The sequence below is a fragment of the Mandrillus leucophaeus genome, unplaced genomic scaffold (genome assembly GCF_000951045.1).
Source record: "Mandrillus leucophaeus isolate KB7577 unplaced genomic scaffold, Mleu.le_1.0 Scaffold146, whole genome shotgun sequence".
In the NCBI taxonomy this organism is placed as follows: domain Eukaryota; kingdom Metazoa; phylum Chordata; class Mammalia; order Primates; family Cercopithecidae; genus Mandrillus; species Mandrillus leucophaeus.
Window position 1 is genome coordinate 4,096,513 of NW_012101432.1, and position 10,192 is coordinate 4,106,704.

General features: G+C 52.8%; 1 protein-coding gene across 1 annotated transcript in view; it reads left to right on the forward strand.

Moving 5' to 3' along the window:
* Window positions 1-10,192, forward strand: part of SATB2 (SATB homeobox 2) — a 211,497-nt gene that overhangs the window by 1,878 nt on the left and 199,427 nt on the right. Inside the window, exon 2 of the mRNA XM_011974555.1 lies at window positions 9,010-9,090. The gene's annotated coding sequence lies outside the window, so the exon portion shown is untranslated. The remainder of the gene's footprint in view (window positions 1-9,009; window positions 9,091-10,192) is intronic.

A 10,192-nucleotide genomic window follows, 5' to 3' on the forward strand; every position in this document is an offset into this window, starting at 1 on the left:
GCTGAGGTGCAGGAGTAGTGAGTGATGCCAGGGCTGGCTCTCCTAAATTTAGGAACCGCCGGGGGGCGGAGGAGAGTCGAAGGGGCATCCACTTCTTTGGCGGGAGCATGCCGTTTACTTCCCGCAGACTACGGGCGGGAAGACCTCGGAGCTGAGGGCTTCTTGGGATGGCTCTTTGAGCAGGTAATTCTGCGGCGAAATCGAGAGCGGGTGACTGACACGCTCGGTGACGACGGACAGGCGGGGCAGCACCCTTTCCGGTTATCAAGATGATTAACCTTCCGGCCTTGCCTGTAGTGGGATCTCCCCTCCTCCTTCACCCACCCTTCCTCCGGGATTAGGGGGTGCTCTTTTCAAGGAGAGACTGGAGACTCGAGATGTGGGCCCTTTCTCGCTTCCGCGCGGCCTTTCCTCCGAGCCGGGCTGGGGAACCCGGTGAGGCACGCAGACCAGTCCCTTCGCGACGCCCTCCTCGCGGAATCGGGTTCACTGGCCCGGTTCCGCACGGTCCCCTGGGTCGTCTCCCCCAGCAACCACTTGTCTGAAACTTACCAGATTCCAACCTTAAGGCAGGAAAAAAAGTGTTTCATATACAAACCGATCAGGGTATTTGCAGATAATTGCGAATGTCAAATACTCGGGCGTGATGACAAAGTGCAGAGATTGCCAGGGCCAGAGCTCGGCCTGAGGGGCGGGGGCTGCTGGCGGGGCTCCAGGGCCACCTCAGGCCTGCCCAGAGGCGGGCCTGCGAGGGGGTAGGGCAGTCAGCCGCAACTGCCAACAGCCCATTTAACGAAGACGGCTGCTTCTTCTACCCCTCCGCTGTGGAGCTGATTCATGGATTCACTCACTTAGTCTGGAGCTCCACTCAGGGAGGAGGTGCGAGAGTGGATACTGCACCAGCCTAGGTCTCTCCCCCTCACTCCCCGCCCCAGATGCACAAATACCTCACTGCAAGATGCCCCACAGGTGGGATTACGGGGCCTCAATTGGAAGCCTAGGCCCAAAGCGAAGGCCCTGCCAGGAGGCGCTCCCGGAGTTAGTGTCCTGTGGCAGAGTAGAAGCGACTTACAGGCCACTTTAGGACAAACAACTGCACCCTTCATATACTGAGGATAGTCTTCAACAGAAATAAAGAGGGACATTAAAAAAAAAAAAAAAAAAAGGAAGAGGAAGAAACGAAATACTGGACCCACCCACCCCAGTCCTCCTACTGGGTTGCAGGAAGCCATCCTGGTGCCACCAGAGCCTGGGTGCACACAGCCCACCAGAGCTGACCCTGCCAAGGTCTCAGTGACAGCAAAGGTGGCTGCTCTCAACAGCTTTCAGCAACTCCTCGGAGACCCTACTGTAGGCACACTCAGAATGTTTTAAATGCCTTGGATTCTTAAAAAAGAGAGAGAGAGAGAAAAGAAAGAAAGAAAGAAAGAAGGAAAGAAAGAAAGAAAGAAAGAGAGAGAGAGAAAGAAGAGAGGGTGGGGTGTGAAGGGTGGTGTTACTCTTGTTGGATTCCACATCTACTGAAAACTGAATGGATCAATTATAAGTGATATCATGATGTTGGTGGCAAGTCTGGCTTCCCAGGCCAGAATCACAGGGGTTTCAGGACCTGGATGCTGAGACCCAGAGGAGCAGTGGGAGGTGGGGACACTCCATTCTGTATTAGGTGGCATAAGCCGCAGTCACTGAGGCCCTGGCCCCGGGGTCCTGTGTCCTAGGCCAATGTGGTGGTGGTGAGGGGGCTGGTAAGGTTATACTGGGGTAGGGATGCTGAAAGACCTTGACCTGACTGCCCTCTCCTTTCTGAGAGCTAAAGAATGTGGTGGGAATTCTTCCGAAGCCGGAGGAAGGGAAGACTAGTGTGTGCTAGTGGGTGCAACTGGGCTGCAGAGGGAGGGAAGTCCAGCAGACTACAGGGAGCCCTCTGTGCGTCTCTCTCCCCCGCCCTCAGCCCCCTTCCCCTTTCATTGAATGCTTGAAGTCAGAGCCTACCTAGAAACCCTTAAAATTTTACACTCCACTTGTCCGAGGTTTCCAATGATGACAAACTTGAAAAACGCTTCGGCTGAAGCCCGGCACCTAAGGCTGAGAGTTGGGGGGAGGGGAGGCTGTTGGATAAAAGCTCCTTGGAAAAGAGAGACTTGCCTCCCCCTTTTTCGCCACGCGGAAACTGGACTGTCTGGACAAGGGAGAGCGCCGAGCTAAGGCCTCGGGCTGGGGAGAGCTCCAGCAGCCTGAAAGCGAATCCTCAGAAGCTGTACACCGGGCTCCTTAGCCACCCAGCCAACAGGAGCGCTCTGGGCGTCCCGCCCTTCACGCCCGAATCAGGAAGGCCTGAGTCTGGCCGGGAGACCTGACTTGAGGTCTCTTGGGAGGAGCAGGGACGCCAGTTCTGCAGGGGACTTGCCCAGGTTCAGTGAGGCTGATGTAGAAAACAACAGCTCTGTCCTCAGCCTGGGCGGCCAGCCGGGGCGGCACGTGTAAGATGTGATTCTATCTGAATTCCAAATCAAAGTGCATTGATTGAGGCCCAAAGAGTTCACGGCGCATAACTGTCTTAATTAAACCTGTTATAAACAGACAAATCACTTTTTGTTCTTGTAAATAGAGCTTGGGGAGACGGCACAGGGTCTGGCAAAACTTGGGAGACATTCTTAAAAAAGGAAAAGAGTACTGAGACACAGAAAAAGAATAAAAGTGGAGTTTCCACATCTTCAGAAAATAGCTCAACTGAAACCAAAATATGCCATAGCAGGGAGGTAATGGGAGACACCCTAAGTTCCCAGAGCAGCTCAGTGGAGGCTGGTAGCCCGGGATGGGACCAATAGTGGAAAATCAGGGAGTCGGAGAGACCACAGGTTGTTTAGGGGAGGTCAGGTGCCCATTGCTGAGGCTCTGAGCTACTCTACTTGGCCCTGCACTTTCCTTGCCAATCCTTCCATCTTTCCCTGCCACTGATCTCAACTTCCTGGTACTGAGAGACAGCGCTGGGAGGACAAGTCCTCTCTCAACTTGGCCAGCTTGGGGGACAAGGGCTGGTCACCAAGAGTTCAGAGATGGCAACAACTGGGGATGACGGGTGATCATAGGAGTCCAGCAGGGAGCAGATGGGAAGAAAAGTTGTCTGTGATCCTCTGGGAAAGCAGAAAATGGGGAGTGTGTATACCCACAGCTCAGATCCTGCTGCAGCCAAGTGCGGAAAAGAGCTGGGGGATGATCTTGAGAAGGGTCAGGTGCTCCAGTGCCCCAGCTCTTGGGTGTCCAGAAGAGGTTAGATGGGTGGTGGCTCTGGGAAGAATGGGCGAGATGTCCTTCACTTGGAATGTGCAAAGGGCCGGGTGGGGTCTTCTCCAAGTAACTCTGGGTTTCCGGAAGTTACCTGGCAGGGGCAACCCTCAGCGGACTTTGGGTCTTACAGCATAAAACCAAGTGAACTAAGGGAAGCTCATTAATTTTCTAGCTAAAAGTGGAAAAGAAAAGTTGTCTATAATATGTAAATACAGGAGATAAGAGTGCACAGGTTTGGGTGGGTTCCTGGTAACTTCTGGAGCCGGCTTTTCCCTGGTCTTAGTTTGCAAACTTTAATTCCCATGTATTTTCCTTTACTATTTAGCATGTGACTCTAACAATAATCTGATTCAGAAATACTCTTCATTTCGTTAGGCTAACATTGATAAGGAATTTAAGTTCAGGTAAATTTTAGCACTACACTTTTCTAAAAAGTACCTTTAAACGTGTTTTTAACTTCCACACAACAAAAACGAAAAAAGTATATATCACTATGGTTGGAGAGGAACATTCTTAGATTGTCTTATATTTCAGAGATGTTGTATAGGTGCCAGCCACTCCGCAGACACTAACAAATGGGTTATTTGCAGTTATTGTTCATGAAAGGTCTTTTATTTTTTTCAATTACAGCATGGTTCCCAGGAGGAAAAATTCCTTACAATTAAGAACTGTTTTTCAAGAAGATTGGAAAACCAAAACAAAAATTTCAATGTTTTATTATATAGAAGTCTTTACTGAAAACAACGGATATTGAGTTGAAGTCAGAATGTAATGAAAGTTAATTAAAATGCAAACTATTAGGGAAACACTGCAGATGTCTTTCTCTCATATCCAACGGGACAATCTTTAGAAACTCCACCCTCCCTTATATTATACTTGTATTGTGAGACTTGAATGGTTGTCAACAGTTTTCTGTTGACAGAAATAACAACAGTTCACCTTTGAAAACTCTTCACTCAAAGCTACAATGATGATTGCTCTCGAGACGAAGGACTTCTGAAACAAATAACTTTCACACATCCACACTCACACTTGCACATCCCAAACGCACACGCAATTGCCGGTTTTTGAAAACGTTGCCTCTAAAAGAGAGAGAGAGAGAAAAAGAGAAAGAGAGAGAGAGAGAGAGAAAGAGAGAGAGAGAGAGACTGAGAAAGTCGAACTCGGGCATAGGTAACCAACAAACCAAATTACTAGGCTTTATTGATACTAAAAGGAAAAGTTCCCCTCGTAAAATTTCTCTGAGCTTATTAGTTATTTAAATCAGCCCCAGGGCTGGACGCGCGACGCCGCAGGCACCTTCTGTCTGCTCCTGGAGGTGAGCAGCCAGCGTCCCCACGCCGACCCACAGCCCCTCGCTCGGTCCTGGGCACCTGGGGCGAAGGCGGGCGCAGCGAGCCGAGGTGAGCCACTGGGCAGGGGCGCAGGGCCCGGCACGCCGGGAGAGAGCTCCGCGTGGCCTAGGGTAGGACACTGGGCACCAGACGTTGGAGAGAAACAGGTCCCAGCCAATAATAAGGGAGTAGGCGAGTAGACCACGCGGCCGCGGGGCGCCGGAGCTCAGCCGGCCCGCTGCGTGGCTCCCCAGACCCCGGCCCGCTGGGCACCGGCCCCTGCGACCCTGCCGGAGCGCTGGTGTTCGCGCCGTGAGTCGGGCGCGGGGCAGCTCAGACCTCCAGGGTTCGCTAGTGTTTTGTGTGGATCTGGGAGCTTTGCAATTGGGTGGGCACCAGGTGAATTTACACCTTTCTGGATAGCTGTCTCAATAGTTGACAAGTCCCTCTGTGTGTGTGTGTGTGTGTGGCGTGTGTGTGTGTGTGTGTGTGCGCGCGCGCGTGCGATTGGTGGTGGGGGTGTGTATGAACGGCTGAATTTATTGAAAATAAACCCCAACCTGCCCACTGAAGTCCTCTAAGCCCGACTCGGGGTTCCCAAGTCCAGATGTGGCGCCGGGACTGCGCGAGGTGATGCCTTGTTCTTCTGGGCTTGGCTGTAGGGCGGGAGGGAAGGCACCACGGGGTGGGGGAGCACTGAGCTCGAGTCGCCGCCGTCACAGCCACCTGGGCCTTTCCTGGAGGCCAAGGTCTTGACTGACTGAAAGGGTGTCCGAGGGGATTCGTGATACCGCGCCAGCTCGAGAAGCCCTCTAAGTTGGCCCCCACTCCGCACGAGTTTGGGCTGGCGGATACACCGCCCCCGCCCCCCCCCACCCCCGGTCCCTCGTAGGTTTCTGGGATCTTGGGTCTGGCAGCGGGCTCTTTCGCCCTCTCTGCTTGGTTCAAGACCCGCGTGGGCCCATAGCCGCAAAGCGTTTGGGAGGCAACTGCGGTTTGGGCCCCCTTGCACCCAGCTACCTGAGCTTGCCCGCCCCTACGAGGGGTGGGAGCTGATTTCTGGACGCTGGCCGGCCTGCCTGAAATTTGGGGTGCGGATAGGGTGCTATGGCTTGGGCTTTCCAGGTGTGCTTTTCATTTCAAGGGGTTGGGGCAAACTGTTCGTATTTTGCACGCGCCAGGGCGTTTTTGTGTTGAGTGGCCGGATGGTACCCTGAGCCAGGGACCTGCCCATCCCCCGCCACATCCTTAACCCGCGGACTGTAGGCGACGCGGAAGGGTTGGCTCCGGGACGCGACCGGCAGAGCCGGCGCCGAAGGTTTCGGCCTCAGCCCACGCGGTGGCGCTGTCGGGAGAGGACGCCAGGGCTCGAGGCCGGGACCCCGGCAGTGACCCGGGCTCGAGGGTGGCGGGACCTTGACGCGAAGCCGAGGCATCGGGGCTCTTAGCAGCCACCTTGGGCCTGAGATCCTCTGCCTCACTCGGTGTTTCCCTAAGGAAAACGCAGCGGGTCGGGAGCGCCATCCCGGGCCCCAACCCCAACAGCGCCGAGGTGGGGGCGGGACGCAGCAGCGGCTCCTTGGGCGCTTCCTTTTCTTCCCCCACCCTTGCCTTGTTGCCCCGGTTTACAGTCGATTTCTACAAGTAAACTAGATTAGCAGGGCAGTCATTCGCTCGCAGCGCGGTTGCAGAAGGGGACCCACCTATTACACTCCGGGCTCTGCAAAACAATGAAGGGCGCCCGGGGGGGCGTTGCCCGGTGTGGCTATGTTGGTGCTCCAGGCCGCAGGACCCTCCGTCCTCCCCGGTCCTCCGGCCCGCGGCCGCCTAAGGGATACCAGATCTCCCACCAACGACTCCCCCAGCTCTGAAACCTATCTCCTCGCTTTCTTCCCCCAGGGCAGGCAGCGCCCACACCGGAGGCCCATCTCCTACCCCGGGGAGCCCAGTGCAGAAAGCTCCCCGTCCTCGCCCGAGGCAGCTCCTGGGCCGACATTGGCACCTCCCTTCCCGCCCACCCAGCCCCTGCACGGTCGGCCCCACTTGCCCCAGACCCTCGGGCCTCTGGGGTGCTAGGCAAACCGCCCAGCGCGGACTTGTTGCCCATCATCCTTCCCCATCAGTCGTCCCCGTGAGGCGTATCTCCCTGCTCGGACCGCAGGGGCTCGTTCGTTTGGGGCCGGGAGGAGGACCTCCACCGTCTCTACCCCCGGCGGTCGACGGCTTCCTCCCCTCTCCTCCCCCGCCCAGGCCCCCTGAGCCGCCGGGGGAGCCAGGAGTCATCTATCTTTGCCAGGCGCGGGTTGGGATTTGTCCGGCTCTGATGCCAGCGAGGAAGGCGTGCGGATAACGAAGTAAGTGTCCCCCGCCCTACGCTCGGGTCAGTCCCCAGACACCCGGAGCACTCTGGGAAAGGGCTCAAGCCCACCCTGGGCGAACCGTCCTCCAAAGGCGCATCCCCTACTGGGGTATTCTGGCCCCTGGCTCTTGTCTTCTTGGCTCATCCGATTTCCAATCTAAGCCCCTCGCGGTTATGCCGTCCGAGAAAGTGTTGGTCGCCAACTCCCCACGGACAGTCCGCGGCGGAAATTGGCTTCAAAGCTGGCGTGGGCTTCATTTGAAAGAAATGATTCCCTCCCGCCCTCCTCCCGCCCCCAGCAGGGCAAGCTCCAGAGGAAGAGGCAGGCCCGCTTGGGTTCCTAGAAGCCGTCGAAAGCTTTTGACGCGGGCGATTCCTATAGTTTTCCCTGCGTGTTCCAGGGTTGAGGGAAAACGCGGCACAACTTTCCAGGGCTCTTTAAGAGGCAGGATCTCTCTGCTTGGGTGACCAAACTTGAAAGCCTTGGAGCTTGGGGATGGATGCCGGGCCCTCAGGGCTCGCGATGGCCCAGGCGAGAGCCGAAGTCCCGCGCCTGGCACCCTGCACCCTCCGCCCCGGCGACCAGGCCTACGCTGTCCGGAGCGGGCCTCTAGAAGGGAAGGTTGACCAGGGTGGAAAGCACGCACAACAAAAACTTGGTGTCGACAAAGAGAAATCAAGAAACGTCATTAGACTGCAGGCCATAAAAGAAGGCCTGACAGAGAGAAAAGGAGAGAAGTTGGAAATAAGAAAAACCATACACCTTTAACACCAGCATATAAAGATCTATTGATTTTTTAAATAACAAATCCGTGTTTGTGAAAGACAGGCGGCCTTTTACTAAATGACACAAGAAAAACTTGGGGGGGGGGCGGTGAAGAAAAGGGGAAAAGTATGAGCAGATTCCCCACAAAAAAGTCAGTTAGAAGGAAACTGAGGGATAAAAATGTCCCCCAGATGTGAACTCCATGTTTTGAGCACGGAAGCAAACTATCTCCTAATGCACAAAATCGGTTTTAGATAAAAGTATTTTAAAAAATCAAACGTAAATAAAACAACTCTTTTCTTGTTATTTTGTTTTAAAAATGTTTGGAAATAAATCTTTTGAGGGATACAAAACGAAACCAAACAAATATTCTTGAATCATCATCAAATTTATTTATTTACTGTTTTAAACAGTAGAAAATTCTAGCGAAGGTAAAAATATTATTTAAAATATATCTTATTGTCGAAATTAAATCTGCTGGAAATAATCGCTTCGGTTGAAATAAAGTCAACACAAAAATTGTGCAGTAAAAAGCGAATGTAATTTGAAACAGAAAAGGCCTTTATTAGAGACAAAACTCGAGAGGAAAAAAACCCACACCGGACATACATCACAAAACTTCCTAGAACTCTCCTTTAAATTGAAAGAAATTTGTAAAATGTGATATGAAATACAACTCTACAAACATTCAAAATACATTTCTGGTCATAATTAATCGTATTTGACATTTTCCTCTAAGTTTAATGCAACTTTAAATAATTTAGGTTTTTTCCTAACATGATAGATTTTTTTCAGTATCAGAAATGGACAAGAGGAAACTCCAATAAAGAGAAAAGCAATGAATTTAAAAGGGTGCAGAATCTGAAAACAAACTAGCCACAATGTACATTTAATTGTACTTAAATGTATATTTCATTTAAATAGTCCTTCTCAGGGGTTTAATAATTTAGAATCAATAGTTCCCTTCAAAACATAATAAAATATTTACACTTTATAAAATATTAACCGATTAACAATACAGCCGTGTTGTTTATAAGAGTGTAACTGAAGTCCTGCAAATCATGTTGTTGACACAAGCCTGTGAGGTTAGCGAAGTGATCCTTAGCAAAATGTAAATGAAGATCTTCAGACAGTGGTGTTTATAAAATAGCTCATTAATGACTTAGGATTGAATCGCTCCAACCATTCGCATCATCAGATATAATAATAGTGACGAATCAGACAGGAAAGATCCTGGCTAAACCATTTGCATTTTTTTCCAGAAGTACTGAACTCCTAATATCACCAATTCTTCTAAGTTCCTGGACATTGATCCGGAGGAGGATTCGCAGTTCAACATCAAGGTAAGGAAGGATACAGCATTGTTACCGTTGTTGAGATATTAATAAGAAATACGCCTTTCCCCATGTTGTAAACGGGCTAAGTTTGACAGTGGTAGCTGGCTTTTGCGACACCCCCTTCCCATTTCGACATATTAGAGATTGAAGAAAAAGTTTGTTGCTCAAACTTACAGCTTGTTTCTTTGCAGCCCCAAACCTTTTAGCTACCACCACGGGTTGATTTACTAGACCCACTTTGCTCTCACCGACTTCGAACTGCGCATTTTCTCCCACCCGTTTGACTGGGGGTGGGATGCAAGGGGAGGATGGGACTTGGTGAAGAAAACCAGGGAAAGGCAAACGCTGCCTAAAACTCCCAGGGTGGCTCCCCTAAGATTTGCTATCCTGCTTGTTTCTTTTCTCGGCCAGGATCCGACCGACTCCCGGGTCGCCTCGGACTTCTTTGGAACTTGGTGGGCGGCGTCTGGGTGCCGGGTTCGTGGTGATCTGGGCGCCCACACTTAGGCCGGGGGCAGGTTGCCTTCCTGGGACCCTTTCTCTTCCAGAGGCTCTCAAGCTTCTAAGCCCGTGCGCATGCCGCCTACCAGGGAGATGCGGCTAGTGGAAGGCGGTCTTGTCCCGGGCACAATCGGCGGACTCAGCTTTCCGCAGTCTGTGCACCCAGCCGGGATTTACAGAACTGCTCCCGAGAGCGTTTCCCGAAACCGAACTTAGTTTGGCCCTCTGGCGCCGCCGTACAGTCAACGCTTCTTAAGGGGGATCGGTGGCTCTTGCTGCGGGAGCTGTGGGAGAGCCCTCGGGGTCTTGGGGATTAAGAGGGAGAGTCAACATGTGCGGGAGGGACAGGAGGCGCAACCAGTTGAGGGGGATTCTCTGGCCTCAGGGCCGGCGGGGATGCGTCCACATTTTCTCGCCTAAGGTCCTAGCGGCTAATGTCCGCCGACGCCCCTGGCATCTCGCGGGGGCAGCGGCCCTTGCCCACGTGCTTTTCCTTAAGGAGGCACTGCGCCTAAGCAGAATCGTAGGGACAAAAGCGCGGCCAGAGGCCAGCCTGCTCGGCTAGTGCCCGCGCCACCTTAAATGAGCACCGCGGCCGGAGTCGGGC